The sequence below is a fragment of the Herpailurus yagouaroundi genome, unplaced genomic scaffold (assembly GCF_014898765.1).
Source record: "Herpailurus yagouaroundi ecotype Mexico unplaced genomic scaffold, PumYag 141, whole genome shotgun sequence".
In the NCBI taxonomy this organism is placed as follows: Eukaryota; Metazoa; Chordata; class Mammalia; order Carnivora; family Felidae; genus Herpailurus; species Herpailurus yagouaroundi.
In genome coordinates this window covers 16,561,916-16,578,568 of record NW_024412396.1, presented here as the reverse complement: position 1 = coordinate 16,578,568, position 16,653 = coordinate 16,561,916, and the positions used below count along the sequence as shown (strand labels likewise).

Sequence of the window (16,653 nt, the reverse complement as noted above, 5' to 3'; positions counted from 1 at the left end):
AGCTTCTTATTCTGTGTTTTGTATTCTCTACTCTCAATCAATAAACCTTTGAGACAGTTAAATTTATCTGGAGGACTCATGTCTTCCAGTACACAGACACTTATTATGATGGAAAAAAAAAAAAGAATCATGGTCTAAATGATCATTTAAAAATAAAATTGCATTTTCTGTTTAAATGATTTACTGAGAATTATGCTGGTGTTATTTGAAGCTGGTACAAGTAGCTATATGACCATATGCATTGTTTCTTGTGCAAAGAGCTATGGTTCCAGTTCTGGTTTAAATAGCAGCCTAGAGAAACATGTTTAATTTATTAAATGTAAACAGAGGCCAAATTATAGGGAAGCTGAAAGGAAAATAATAAGCTAACTAGAACATATGTGGACCCTGGAGTGGATGGAGTGAGCTATCTGTTTCAGCAAATCTGGTCAGGGATGTCTTAGGAAGCGGCAGTGACCAAATCACTGAATTCAGTGATTTCAGTGGCTGAATTCAGTTTTTCTGCTTATTCTTTAAGCACTGTGAGCACCCCCTTCTTATTGCACACACTGCTCTTAAGTCCGTCTGAACTTTCACAAACCTTATTTTTTTTTATAAGTGTTCATTTGCTCAATGAGAATTTTTGTGGCCTCTGCTATTTGTAGAGCTCTATTATGTGTAGGCATTTGATGGGATATATAAGGAATAGAAGACACCATTCCTGTGTACAGGAGACTCCAAGAAAGCAGGTGGAAAAAGAAAAACATGAGAAGAGTGAATTACAGATAACATGGACCATGGCACAATAGCAAGTAAAGATAAAAGGAACCAAAGGGATACAGAGTGCTGGGGATGTAGATCCTTCCTAGGCTGAGCTGTGACCTAAGATAAGTTCTTACACTAGAGCTTTAAAATTATTATCTAAAATACCACACAATCTTGAAACTCCTATCCAACCCCATCTTTATGTAAAATTATAAATTTGGGTTAATATTCACCATAGAAATTATTTTATTAATGTAATAATTTTTTCTGAAGTTGGTAAAAATTCATGAGTTAGCATTAGTTAAAGAACCCTCAAAGATTTTTCATTGTTCATCCAAACAACCAAGTTTAGTAATTTTTAAAAAAATTTTTTCCTGTTGCAGCAGAAGCTGCAAATGAATATGTATTATCTCTATGCACTTTAAATCCCAAAGACAATATTATAATTTTATTTTAAATAGTCATGTGTATTTTAAATAAATTAAAGCAAATACCTATCTATTTATAACTTACAATATTCTTCATTCATTTCCAGAGATCCAAGCTTCCTTTTGGTATCATTTGCCTTTAGCTTGATGAATTCCATTAGTGTTCTCTGTAGTGTATTTCTGGTGGCAATGAATTCCTGTTTTCATTCATCTAAAAATATATTTATTTCACCTTCATTTCTACATTATATTTTTGTTGGATATAGAATTTTAGGTTGACCATTCTTTTTCTTCTATCAGTTATCTTGAATAATTGATATGTATAGAACTCTAAATGAAACCTAAGAACTGCAGAATACATATTATTTTCAAGTTCACATGGTAACAGTCACCAAAATAAATGCTAGGGTGTAAAATAAGTCTGGATATATTTTAAAAGATAAGACTAATACATATTATGTTCTCAGATCATTAGGAAGTCAACAACAGTGAGTCAACAACATCCATGAAACCAAGGATGTATTTGAAAATGAAGTCAACAACATCCATGAAACCAAGGATGTATTTGAAAATGAAGCAACACAATTCTAAATACATGGGTCAGAGAAGGAAACAAAGAAAAATAGAAAACATTTCAAATTAAATGAGAATAAAAATATAACCTGTTAAAATCTGAAGAATGCTGAAAAAACAGTAGTTGGGGGAAATTTATGTTATATGCTTATATTAGAAAATAATTCTAAGATTAATGAACTAATGTTTCACCTGAAAAATCAGAAGTAACAGTAGGCCCCAAATAAGCAAAACTAGGGAAATAATAAAGATAAGAACAGATCAATAAAATACATAACAAACAATAGAGAAAATTAACAATGTCAAAAGTTAGTTCTCTGAGATCCATCAGAAAATTGAGATCATAGGGCAAACCTATGTCCCCTGGAGAGAAAGAGAGATAAAGACAGTCGCAGCTTACCAGAGCAGAAGCCCAGCAATGAAAAATTGGAATTTGAAATCAAAAGCACAATATTATTTACATTAGAACCTCAAAAAATGAAATACTTAAGTAAAAATCTAACAAAATAAGTACAGTAAAGCCTTGGTTTGTGAGCATAATTTGTTCTGGAAACATGCTTGTGATCCAAAGCATTTGTATATTAAAACGAATTTCCCCATAAGAAATAATGGAAACTCAGAATATTTTTTTCCACAATCCAAAAATATTCATATAAAGATGATTATAATTCTTTAACATAATACAAAATAATAAAGAAAATGCAAAATATAAAGAAAAATAAACAAATTAACCAGGACTTACCTTTGAAAACCTTCGTGGCTGGTGTGAGGGAGACAAGGGAGAGGAAGGTTATTGTGTAGGACATCTTTCACTGTCACTAATGGAGTCATTGCTATCTATTGGCCCAATGGAATCTTTTTCTACATGGGGGCCATGTATATGCTCACATTGATGTTGACTACAGTACAGTATTAATAAATTATTGTCATATGCTGTATTTAATGTAATTGGCAATAAGGCAGCAGAGGAAAGGGTCTATATCTGCAGGTGGCCTGACCTAGAGTGAAGCAAAGCATTCCTAAGCTTAGTTTTGTATGGAAAAGCAAAGGACTGCCTATAGGTGCTTTGAAGTGACAAAAAATATACTAGTGCCAGTTTTAGGCACCTTCCAATGTTCTGAAAAATCACTGATTTCTGCCAAACATCATGGCCTGAGACTGAGCATCTGATCATGGGAGATGATCCTCCACAATCCCTCAGTGAGAGAGAGAAGAACCATTGGCTCAGTTGTGATCATGTGACATTCAGTGTCACATACTACTCATATTGCAAGACATTGCTCTTTTAGCAAGTTAAAATTTATTAGAAATGTTTGCTCGTCTTGCAGAACACTTGTAGAACAAGTTACTTGCAATCCAAGATTTTACTGTAGAAGATCTGTATGAAGAAAACTACGAAACTCTGATGAAAGAAATCAAAGGAGATCTAAATATATGGAGAGATATTCTATAAAATGGATGGGAAGATTCTATTACCTAGATGTCAGTTCTTCCAAAAACTTATCTATTAACTCCATGTAATGCCAATAAAAATCCCAGGAAGTCATTTTATGGATATCAACAACCTGATTCTAAAGTTTATATGGAAAATCATAAGAACCGGAATATTCAATACAATATTGAAGGGGAACAACAAAGTCATAACACTAAGACTCCCTATCTTTGAGACATACTTTAAAGCTACAGTAATCAAGACAGGGTGGTACTGGTGAAAGAATAGACAAGTATATCAATGGAACTGAACAGACAGCACGGAAATGAGCATTGATGAATATAGTCAATTATGGCTGAAATAAGAGCAAAGGCAACTCAATGGAGAAAAGATACTCATTTCAACAAATGGTTTTAGAACGACTGGACATCCATGTGCCAAAAAAATGAATCTAGACAAAAAAAGTGAATCTTATACCCTTCACAAAAATTAATTCAAATGAATCATAGACTTACATGTAAAATGTAAAACTATAAAACTCCTAAAAGATAACATAGGAAAAAAATCTAGTTGTCCATGGGTCTGGCAGTAACTTTAGATACAATACCAAAAGCATATCTTTGAAAGGAAGAATTGATAGGCTGAGTTTCATTAAAATAAAAATACTTCTCTACAAAAGATACTGAATGAAAAGACAGGTCATAGACTGGAAGAAAATCTTTCCAAAACACATATCTGATAAAGTACTGGTATCCAAAATATACAAAGAACTCTTAAAACACAGCAAGAAGAAAACAACTCAATTTAAAATGGACAGAAGAGGGGCGCCTGGGTGGCGCAGTTGGTTAAGCGTCCGACTTCTGCCAGGTCACGATCTCGCGGTCCGGGAGTTCGAGCCCCGCGTCAGGCTCTGGGCTGATGGCTCAGAGCCTGGAGCCTGTTTCCGATTCTGTGTCTCCCTCTCTCTCTGCCCCTCCCCCATTCATGCTCTGTCTCTCTCTGTCCCAAAAATAAATAAATGTTGAAAAAATAAATAAATAAATAAAATGGACAGAAGATCTTTTGTCTGTATTTTCTTCTTCCCAGTTTTTATTTATTTCTTTTGTTTTTTTCTTCTAACTTTTTATTTTTGAAATGTGCAAAAGACCTGAACAAAAATCTCACAAAAGAAGATATACATATAACAAATACACTTGTGAAAAGATGTACAACGTTATATGTCATTAAGGAATTACAAATTAAAACAATAGGATACTACCACACACGTATTAAAATGGCCAAAATTCAAAACACTGACAATACAAACTCCTGGTGAGGATGTGGAACTACATGAACTTGCACTCACATCTGGTGAGAATGTAAATACTGTAGCAACTTTGGAAGACTGGTTGGTAGTTTTTTATAATATTAAACATACTCTTACAAGATGATGCAGTAGTTGTGCTCGTTGGTATCTACCCAATTGAGTTGAAAGTTTAAGTCCACACAAAAACCTACACAAGTTTATTCATAATTATCCCAAATTGGAAGCAACCAAGATGTTCAGTAGGTGAATAAATAAACTTCGGTACATCAATAAAATGGAATCTAATTGAGCAATAAAAATAAATGAGCTATTGCTGGGTCGTAGGGAAGTACCCTACGACCCAGCAATAGCACTATGAGGTATTTACCCAAAGCATACAAAAATGCTGATTTGAAGGGGCACAATGCCCCCCGATGTTTATAGCAGCAGTATCAACAATAGCCAAATTATGGAAAGAGCCCAAATGTCCATCAACTGATGAATGGATAAAGATGTGGTTTATGTATACAATGGAATACTGCTTGGTGATCAAAAAGAATGAAAGCTTGCCATTTGCAACAACATGGATGGAACTAGAGTGTATTGTACTAAGTGGAATAAGTCAGTCAGAGAAAGACAAATATCACATTATTTCATCCATATGTGGAATTTAAGAAATGAAACAGATGAACATAGGGGAAGGGAAGGAAAAATAAGATAAAAACAGAGAGGGAGGCAAACCATAAGGGACTCCTAAATACAGAGTACAAACTGAGAGTTGCTGTAGGGGAGGTAGGTGCAAGGATAGGTGAAATGGGTGATGGGCATTAAGGAGGACACTTGTTGTGATGGGCACTGGGTGTTATATGCAAGTGATGAATCACTGGATTTTCCTGCTGAAACCAATACTATGCTGTATGTTAACTAACTTGAATTTAAATAAATTCAGACAAAATAAATGAGCTATTAAGCCATGAAAAGACATGAAGGAAGCTCAATGCATACTTCCAAATAAAAAAAGTCAGGTTTAAAAGGTTCCATACTGTATGACATTCTCAAAAAAGCAAAAACTGTGGAGACAATAAAAAGATCAGTGGTTGCCAGCAGTTTAGGGAGCAAGAAGGGGGATGAATAGGAGGAACACAGGAGAATTCCAGGGCATTGAAACTATTCTGTATGATACAATAATGTTGGATACTTGTTACTATACATTTATCAAAACCCATAGATTACATGGCACTAAGAATTAACCTGAATATAAGCTATACATTTCAGTTAATAATAATGTATCTATATTGGTTCATCAATTGTAACAAATATACCACACTAATGCAAGATGTTAATAATAGAGGAAACTAGGGGTGGGTGTATATGGGAACTCTGTGCTTTCTGCTTAGTGATCTGTAAACCTAAAACTGCTCTAAAAAATCCTAAAACTGCTTTAAAAAATCAAGTCTATTAATAAGATAGAAACTGAAATAATCCCTAACAAGAATTACCAAGACAAAAGATAATATAAATCTCAGTATAACTGTAACAGATAGGTTATCAATACAAATTCTACAGATATTAAAGGATAATGAAAGTATTATGAACAGCACTATGCCAACACATTTAACAGCCAAGATGAAATGGAAAAATTCCTTGCACAACAAAAACTCACTCCTTGAACTCCTTGAACAACTCATTTAACAGCCAAGATGAAATGGAAAAATTCCTTGAACAACAAAAACTCACTCCTTGAACAACAAAGCTCACTCATGAAGAAACGGATATCCAGAAAGAACTAATATTTAACAATGAAATTAAAATTTTATTTTAAACTTTTCCAGGAAGAAAATTCCAGGCCAGATGCCTTCATTGTTAAATTCAAAATTCTATTAAACACTTAAGGAAGGAATAATATCATGTCTTCAAAAAATTTTACAAAGAGTAACAGACAAGGAAACATTTATCAAATAATTTTATGAAGTAAGCATTACTATGATATTGAAAATAGACATTAGTATTAAAGAAAAATAAACTAACCCTTATGAACATATGCATAGAAATTCTTAATAAAATATTTAAAAATTGAAACCAGCTATATATAAAAAGAATAATACATCATGACCACATGAGACTTATTCAAAGAATGCAAGGTTGATTTAACATTCAAAAAAAATGAATACAAATAATGGGGAAATTCATATGATGTTTTCCATAGGTGAAGAACAAATACTATACAAAATTCAACCTCTGTTCATTATTTTAAAATGAAATAACTCTAAACAAAACTGGAACACCGGGAAACTACTTCAATCTTCAAAAAGGCATCTATGGAAAAACCTGCAGCTAACATTATATTAATGATTAAATATTAAATGCTTTACCCTTAAATTCAGTGAGTAAATCAAGTTTGTAGGATAAAAGGTTAATAAATGAAAGTCAACTGCATTTTTATATACTGACAGCAAATAATTAGGAAATGAGACTATTGAGTTTAATGTAATTCAATCTATAATAACACCAATAGATAAATTTAACAAAATCCATGTATGAGCTATACACTAAACCCCACAAAATATGGCTTAGAAAAATTATAGAAACTTTAGCTAAATGGAACAATATACCATACTCTTGGCCTGGAAAACTCCATATTGTTAAGACATCCATCATCCCCAAATTGATCTGTCAATTCCAGGCAATTCCAATAAAATATAGCAAGATTTTTAGAAATTGATAAGTTGATTCTGAATTTATGAAAATTCGAATGATCTAAGATAGTCACAACAGTTTTTTATAGGGCAAATTTGGAGGTCTTACATTTCCTGGTTTAAAGACCTGGGGTAAACTACAGCAATTAAGACATTCTGGTGTTGTCAAGAGGATGGATACATACATCAAGGAACAGAATTGGGAGCACGGGAATAGTCCAGATACACATGATCAATTGATTTTTTTTTTAATTAATATTTTTATTTTAATTCCAATATAGTTAACATATAGTATTATATTAAGTTCAGGTGTACAATATAGTGATTCAATAATTCTATATATTACTCGGTGCCAATCATGATTTTATATACATATGTATATATATATATATGTATATATGTATATATATAATTTATATCTATGTATATGTATATATGTAAATCTATCAATAAAATCACCTCCTCTTTATCCATTCACCAATCGAGGGACACTTGTGATGCTTCAATCATTTGGCTATTGTAAATAATGCTACAATAAACATCAGGATGCATGTGTCCCTTTGAATTAATGTTTTTGTACTTTGGGTAAATACCCAAAGTGCGATTACTAGATCATAGGGTAGTTCAATTTTTAACTTTTTGAGGAAGTTCCGTACTTTCATAGTATTTTCCACAGTGGCTGCATCAGTTTGCATTCTCAGCAACAGTGCACGAGGGTTCTCGAACACTTTCTCCACATCCTCTTTCTCCACATCCTCTCCAATGCTTGTTGTTTCTTGTGCTTTTGATTTTAGCCATTCTGATAGGTATGGGGTGATATCTCATTGTAGTTTTGATTTACATTTCCCTGATGATGAGTGATGTTGAGCATCTTTTCATAGGTCTGTTGGCTATCTGTATGTCTTATTTGGAGAAATGTCTGTTCATGTCTTCTCCCCATTTTTAAGTTGTATTATTTGTTTTTTGTGTGTGTTTTGTAAGTTTTTTATATATTTTGGATACTGACCCTTTATCAGAGATCTCATTTGCAAATATCTTCTCCCATTCAATAGGTTGCCTTTTAGTTTTGTTGATCATTTCCCTTACTGTGAAGAAGCTTTTTACTTTGATGTAGTCCCAATAGCTCATTTTATTTATTTATTTATTTATTTATTTATTTATTTATTTATTTATTGCTTTTGTTTCCCTTGTCTCAGAAGACATATCTAGAAAAAAGTTCCTACAGCTGATGTCAAGTTTTCTGTCTGTGGTTTCTTCAAGGATTTTTATTTTTTTGATCTTTCATCCATTTTTGAATTTATTTTTGTATATGGTATAAGAAAGTGGTCCAGTTTCATTCTTTTCCATGGAGCTGTCCAGTTTCCCAACACAATTTGTTGAAAAGGCAGTCTTTTTCCCATTGCATATTCTTTCCTCCTTGTCAAAAATTAATTGGCCATATAAATGTGTGTTTATTTCTATGCTTTCTCTTCTATTCCATTGGTCTGTGTGTCTATTTTTGTACCAGTACCGTACTGTTTTTATTACCACAGCTTTGTAGTAGAACTTGAAATCTAGAATTGTAATACTTTCAGATTTGTTTTTCAAGATTGTTTTGGCTATTTGGGGTCTTATAAGTTTCCATACAAATTTTAGGATTGTATGTTCTAGTTTTATGAAAAATGCTGTTGGCATTCTGATAGATATTGATTGCATTAAATATGTAGGTTGCTTTGGGTAATAGAGACATTTTAACAATATTTGTGTTTCCAATCCATGAGCCTGGAATATCTTTCCACTTATTTGTGTTATCTTCAGTATCTTCCATCAATGTTTTATAGTTTTGAAAAAGAAAAAACTGGAGGCATCAAGATTCCAGATTTCAAGCTATATTGCAAAGCTATAATCATCAATACGGTATGGCACTGGCACAAAAACAGACACATAGATCAACAGAACAGAATAGAAAACCAGAAGTGGACCCACAACTATATGGTCAACTAATCTTCAATAAAGCAGGAAGGAATATGCAATGGAAAAAAATACAGTCTTTTCAACAAATGATGCTGGGAAAACTCAGTGACATGCAGGAGAATGAGACTGGACCACTTTCTTATATATAAAACAAAATTCAAAATGGATGAAAGACCTAAATGTGAGATAGGAAACCATCAAAATCCTAGAGGTGAACACAGGCAACCACCTCTTCAACGTTGGCTGGAGCAACCTCTTACTAGAAACATTGCCAAAGGCAGAGGAAACAAAAGCAAACATGAACTCCTGGGACTTTGTTAAGGTAAAAAGCTTCTGCACAGCAAAGGAAACAACAAAACTAAAACACAACCTACAGAATGGAAGAAAATATTTGCAAATGACATATCTGAACATATCTGACGAAAGGATTAGTATCCAAAAAGCTACAAAGTGCTTATCAAACTCAGCACCCAAAAAACAAATAACCCAATTAAGAAATGGGCAGAAAACATGAATATACACTTTTCCAAAGAAGACATCCAGATGTCTAAAGGCACATGAAAAGATGCTCAACATAACTCATTATCAGGGAAATACAAATGAAAACCATGATGAAACGTCACATCTGTCAGAATGGCTACAATTAACAACACAAGAATCAACAGGTGTTGGTGAGGATGCAGAGAAAGGGGAACCCCCCTGCACTGTTGGTAGGAATTCAAACTGGTGCAGCCACTCTGGAGAACAGTATAGAGGTTCCTCAAGAAACTAAAAATAGAACTACCCTATGGTCTTGGCAATAGCACTATTAGGTATTTACCCAAAGGATACAAAAATACAGATTTGAAGGGATACGTGCATCCCAATGTTTATGGAAACATTATCAACAATAGCCAAACTATGGAGAGAGCCCAAATGTCAATTGACTGATGAATGAATAAAGAAAGTGTGGTATATATAAACAATGGAATATTACTCAGCCATCAAAAAGAATGAAACTTTGCCATTTGCAATGATATGGATGGAGCTAGAATTTGCCATGCGAAGCAAAATACGTGAATCAGAGAAAAGACAAACACCACATGATTTCACTCGTATGTGGAATTTAAGCAACAAAACAGATGAATATATTAAAAGAAGGGAAAAGAAGAGAGGGAAACAAACCAGAAGAGACTCTTAAATATAGAGAACAAACTGCACATTGCTAGAAGGGAAGTGGTGGGGGGATGGGCTAAATGGGTGATAGGCATTAAGAAGGGCACTTGTGATGAGCACTGGCTGTTATATGTAAGTGATAAATCACTGAATTCTACTCCTGAAACCAATATTGCACTGTATGTTAACTAAAATTTAAATTTTAAAAAAAGGAAAAAATGTTTTATAGCTTTCAGAGTACAGGTCTTTTATCTCCTTAGATAAGTTTATTGCTAGATATTTTCTTATCTTTGGTACAATTGTATATGTGATTGCTTTCTTAATTTACCTTTCTGTTTCTCCATTATTAGTATGTAAAAATGTCACAGATTTCTGCACATTGATTTTGTATCCTGCAGCCTTACTGAATTCATTTGCCAGTCCTAGTCATTTTTTGGTGGAGTCTTGAGTATTTTCTCCACAGAGTATCAAGTCATCTGCTAATAGTGAAAATTTTACTTCTTTATTACCAATTTGAATGCCTTTTCTTCCTTCCTCTTGTATGATTTCTGTGGCTAGGACTTCCAGTACTATGTTACATAATAGTGGTGAAAGTGGACATCCCTGTCTTGTGTGTGACATGAGGGGAATCACTCTGTTTTTCATCATTGAGTAGCTATGAGTTTTTCATATATGGCTTTTATTATGTTGAGGTATGTTTCCTCTAATTCTACTTTATTGAGGGTTTTTACAATAAATGGCCAATTGATTTTCAGTAAAAAATGTCAAGACAATTCAATGGGAACAGTCTTCAACCAAATGGTGTTGGAACAATTAGAGACATACTTTTTAGAAGAGTGACATTAGCCCTTACTTCACACCATATACAATAATTAACTCTAAAAGAGTAATAAGTCTAAAAGTAAATCTAGTACTATAAAACTCTTTAAATGGTAAGAGAAAAATCTTCATAAAAATGAAAAGATTTGATAAATTTGACTTTCTAAAAATTTAAATCTTTTGTTCTTCAAAATATTAAGAAAATGGAAAGCAGGGCATAGAATGGGAGAAAATGTTCCAATATGTATATTTGACAAAGGACTTGTGTACTGGAAAAAGAATAATTATAACTCAATTACAAGAAGAAAAACAACCCAATAGAAAATTTGAGAAAACTACTTGAATTTTGACTTCACAAATAAGATACACAAAATGGGAATTTATGTATCTTTCATATCCTGTTGATGAAAATGTAAATTGCAAATCACTTTGAAAAAACTAAATCTCTCAAAAAGTTAAATATATACATACTATTTGACCCAATCAGTTTGATCTTAGGTATTTATATAAAAGAGAAATGAAACTGTATTCAGTTTCATTCAGACAGCTGCTAGACTGGCAATAGTCCCAAACTGGAAAGAACCAAAATGACTAACTAAAGGTGAATGAGAAAATATGGTATGTCTGTAGGTTAGAGTACTACTCAGCAATAAAATGAACTGATACATGCAGCAACAGAGATGAATCTCAAAAACCTTATGCCAAGTGAAAGAAGACAGATGCAAAAGAGTACATTGTTTATTATTCATTAATGTAAAATACAAATTTGTCTAAGTGAGAAAAACGCACATTAAGGGCCAACTAAGGGGGAGGGGTGGAAGAGATGGATTATGAAGGAGCAGGAGGAATCTTTTGAGGATGTTGGAAATGTTTTGTGTCTTGATTGCGGCCTTGATTTCATGGATATATACAACTATTAAAATTCAGCTTTATGTACTCTAATTTTATTTAGCTTACTGTATGTAAATTATTTTTTAAAAATAACTTTAGGGGCGCCTGGGTGGCTCAGTCGGTTGGGCGTCCGACTTCAGCTCAGGTCACGATCTCGCGGTATGTGAGTTCGAGCCCTGTGTCGGGCTCTGTGCTGACTGCTCAGAGCCTGGAGCCTGTTTCGGATTCTGTGTCTCCCTCTCTCTCTGACCCTCCCCCATTCATGCTCTGTCTCTCTCTGTCTCAAAAGTAAATGAACATTTAAAAAAAATAAACGTTAAAAAAAAATTTGAGAAAAAAAATAAAAATAAAAATAACATTAAATAAAGTTGAAAGGAGAAGAAAGGACATGCACAATTCCTTAATAGACCACATCTTGAACAGAAATGGGAAAATAGGGGGCTGGAGGAGCTTGAGTGAGTTTTTAAAGAAAGCATTTGGAGGTGGCACTAGTGATTACTAATGTTGGGGTGATTTAAACATTTCAGATCTGAAATGCCACCTGGAACACTATATAAATCGTAACCTCTTAGCCACAAATTACAAAATCCCCAAATCGATAGAAACAAAAGTTTTTTGTTAATTTTGGTGTAAACTCATCTGGCAGCAAATCCTGACCTGAAGTGATTTGAAGCTATTTATAGTTCTTTATTTATCCCACTTAATGTATGTGTTACAGTAGACATAAAAATGTATTTGTTTACAGGGTACTGCCCTTAGCAGTGCTGCAGTATATCATATGTAGTTTATGCACTGGATTCTTTCTTAAATCTGAAAAATTCTGAAATACATCTAAACCTATGGGTGTCAGACAAAGGATGTGGAATTCTAATAATCAGTCAAGAGTTTTCTTCTTCTGTGCTATAAATTTAGTTGAAAATTCAGCTTTTCTAGTTCTTATAGATGGATGGTATGTAAATACATAGACTTTTTAGGTAAAACTAAGCATTGTTAGCTAGTAAAATAAATGCATTATAAAGGATTAACTAGTAATTAGTATTTAAATGAATGTTATCATATTATTAAAGCTATCAATTTAAGTATTCCACTAATGCTTGTTACTGTTTGGCAACTTCCATTGCACATGCAGACTGGTAGATAGATGGAGTTTCTGAAATTTTAGGAAAGAATGCTTTGTGTAGCAGCAAATCAGCTGTGTTACCTTGACTTGTCTGTGATTTTTGATTTTTGCTCTTCTTTCCAACAATTTACCGTTGGTTTGTCTTCATTATTTTTCATGCATTTTATTATAGATTGTTTGGTTAGCCTTGTGGTGAATATTGAAGCATATTTTAGGGTTATAATCTTTAAGTACATGACAAAACAGGTATATATGACAATTCAGTCATCAATTATCCATATTCCTTCACTAAAGCAGATATGTGAATCTAAATCCTCAAAAATCTTACAACTTCATTGATACTTCATTGCATTTTTCTCCTACCAAAAAGTAAGGATCGATAGAAGAAGTAGGTTGTGGTATCTTCCACACCCATAAAATGTTTGTGGTAAAACAAAATAAGTAAATTTTAAGAACATTGCTATGGATATGCCAAATGCTAACATTAGGTTGGACCTTAGAACAAAGCATCACCAAAGAGCAGAACCAGCCTTGGCAACTTGGGAAGAGCTATGCAGCAGCAATCTGAATAGGGTTGAAGGGTTCCTAGGATCCCAAGTTATGGAAGTTTCTAGGAGCAGTGGTGAAAGAGATGGCAACATGCCAGTGCACAAAGGTCTGTCTGACACAGGGGAAGATCTCTGGAGGCCAGAATGAGAAAGGTCTATCCTAGAAACGGTCTATCTTGGGAAAGGCAAGAATGGTGGGGGATGAGGTATGGGTGAGCATGTGAGACTAGTACAAAATTATCTGAAACTCAGATGAGTATATTCAGAGAAATTCCTATATATAGGTAGGAAACAAAAATAGAAGGGCACACTGAGTCTAGGGGCTAACACTAGGGGGCAGTAGGGATAAATTGGGAAGCAGGTAAAGATCAGGCCAAGTTTTCTTCCAATTCAAATCTAGCTTCAGTGACAGTCTGAGCAGCTTAAACTGACATTAAGGACCATAAAAAATACTTCAAGAATTATAAAATAGAGATTGTAGGTGCCATTTCAGAAAGGAGTCAGGAACTCGAGCCCAGGAATGATGGTGAAGAGAACAGCAAACGTATCTTTATAGCCCTGCGATAGAATGGCAGTGATGACTTGAAGATGAGGAGACACAGGGATGTGAGACACAGGTGGGAGGGAGTGCTGGGGGTAGTGGTGCAGAAAACAGCCTCTGGGGGGCCCTCAGTCATCTTGCATCCTCATATTCACACCCATATGGAATCCCCTTTACTGGATTCATGACTTGTTTCTAGTGAAGAGAATACAGCAGAAGTCGTGGGGTGTCACTTCCAAGATTATGTTATAAAAAAGCTATGGCTTCTGTCTTGGGGCTTTTCTCTCTTGCTCTCTGTCTCAGAGCTCTCTTCAGGAAGAAGTGAGCTGCCTTATCATGAGAAGGTCCTGTGGAAAGGTCTTTGTGGCAGGGGACCTAGACCTGCCAACAAACATGTGAGTGAGCATGAAAACAGAGCCTCTTATTTTCTCCACCTCTGCTCAAGACTCCACATGAGGGGCAAAGTCATTTAAGCATCTGACTTTGGCTCAGGTCATGATCTTGCAGTTTGGGAGTTGGAGCCCTGTGTCAGGCTCTGTGCTGGAAGCTCAGAGCCTGGAGTCTGCTTCAGATTCTGTGCCTCCCTCTCTCTCTGCCCCTCCCCCATGCTCACTCTCTCTCTCTCAAAAATAAACATTAAAAAAAAAAAGACTCCATGTGAAACGTAGGCCTGGCCAACAGCTTGATGACAATCTTATGAGAAACTTTGAGCCAGAGTGACCCAAGTAGGCCATGCCTAGATTCATGACCTACAGAAACTGAGATAATAAATGTCTGTTGAAGCTGCTAAGTTTCAGAGAAATTTGTTATGCAGAAATTGATAATACAGAGAGACTGTCTAATTTTACAGCCAACATTAGGGTATTTTTTAAGATCTCTAATACATATGAGTGTAGGACCTATGACCCAAGCATGGAGATGATGGACAGGGTGGTTTAGTTAGGAATGGGGACTGAGTTTAGGTATAGATATATTCAGGATAGGTGTTGAATGATAGTGGAGTACAGTGCTAGTTATTGGAGTCAGACCCATATTTGAATGTTCCTCAATGTTTTTATCTGCCAGATGGGCTTTTGTGTGGATTAAATCAGATTAAAAGTATTTTGTATAATGCCTGGCCTCCAAGTGCTCAAGAAATCATGACTCTTATTATAATGACACATAAAAGCAAACCTATTTATTTCTTCTTGCTTAGGACAGGTTCTAAAATGAAATTTGTGTTGTTGGGGCACCTGGGTGGTTTCAGTTGGTTAGGCATACGACTTCGGTGCAAGTCATGATCTCATGGTTTGTGGTTCGAGCCCCACGTCGGGCTCTGTGCTGACAACTCAGAACCTGGAGCCTGCTTTGGATTCTGTGTCTCCCTTTCTCTCTGCCCCTCCCCTGCTCACACTCTGTCTCTCTCTCCCTCAAAATAAATAAACATTAAAAAGAAAGTTAAAATATATATATATTTGTAGTGTTAATCTGATGCTAACCAGAGATGGAGTTCCTCTAGAACGCTGATGATTTAAGTTAGGTATAAATAGTCACATATTAACCATAATGGGATCCAGACAAATTCTGGAGGAGGTCATTAAAAGGACATGACCACCTGTTCCTCAAGCTTAGATCCTGGCAATCAGACCTTCACCCCTCTTCCCTGTTCTTGGAATGTGTACTGTCTTTATCTTCCCCATGCTAGAAACTGTCTTAAGGATACAGCCTTGCGATACTGATGTAGTGTTCAGATCATCTGAATGGTATATATGATTGAACCCTGTTAAGACCTGTATATAAACTTTTAGGTTTCTGGCAGGTAGGTGCAGAAATCTAATCCTCTTGTGGCCCCCCAGATAAGCCTCATCAGTAAGTTCTCTTGCTTTGTAAAACTTTCACCCCCCAATATGGAGTAGGTCTGTCTCTTTCTTCAGTCTCTTCTTGCAAACAAACAACAGAAAGATGAGTGAGGCTGAAACCAACACCAAAGACCACAGGGGTATCTTTCAAGAGAGGAGGTGGCTAGAATAAGTGATAGTTCTGCATACGTATTATGGACTGGGGTTGCCATTTTGAGATGTTTCAGAAATTTACATAGTATGGTGGAAGGAGACTGTGGTGCTGTGAGATTTAAAATATATGATTTAATTTTAATTTCTGGTATGCAGAGGTTCCTCTTTGGACTAGTGAAAAAATCAAACATACCCATTTATGCATTGTGACCTTCAATTTTAAGAACTCTAGGTGAGATGAGGTATCCTTAGTCTGATAGCTGATGAACCATTTTTATGTAAGTGAGTTATTCACATTCTCCTGTTGCCCTTTTACTTTCCTTTATAGTTACAGAATCAAAATAAAGTCAATATGTACATATTTCCAGGTAGACATGTTTTTTAAGCTGAGTGCATTTGAAATTCTTGGTGGATGTGTGCATATGCTTGATTCTTAAGGATAATGTCAGGAAAAATTGTGAAGGAACCATGTTTTGT

The 16,653-nt window shown here is 34.8% G+C and overlaps 1 long non-coding RNA gene across 1 annotated transcript; it reads right to left on the bottom strand.

The window, feature by feature from the left end:
• Positions 1 to 2,488: 2,488 nt before the first annotated feature.
• LOC121031273 (uncharacterized) lies at positions 2,489 to 16,399 on the bottom strand. The gene is made up of 3 exons (XR_005790643.1): positions 16,388 to 16,399; positions 15,780 to 15,785; positions 2,489 to 2,606 (listed from the first exon to the last, which is right to left on the bottom strand). It is a non-coding gene; the product is annotated as an uncharacterized LOC121031273 (long non-coding RNA).
• Between the last annotated feature and the right edge of the window lie 254 nt (positions 16,400 to 16,653).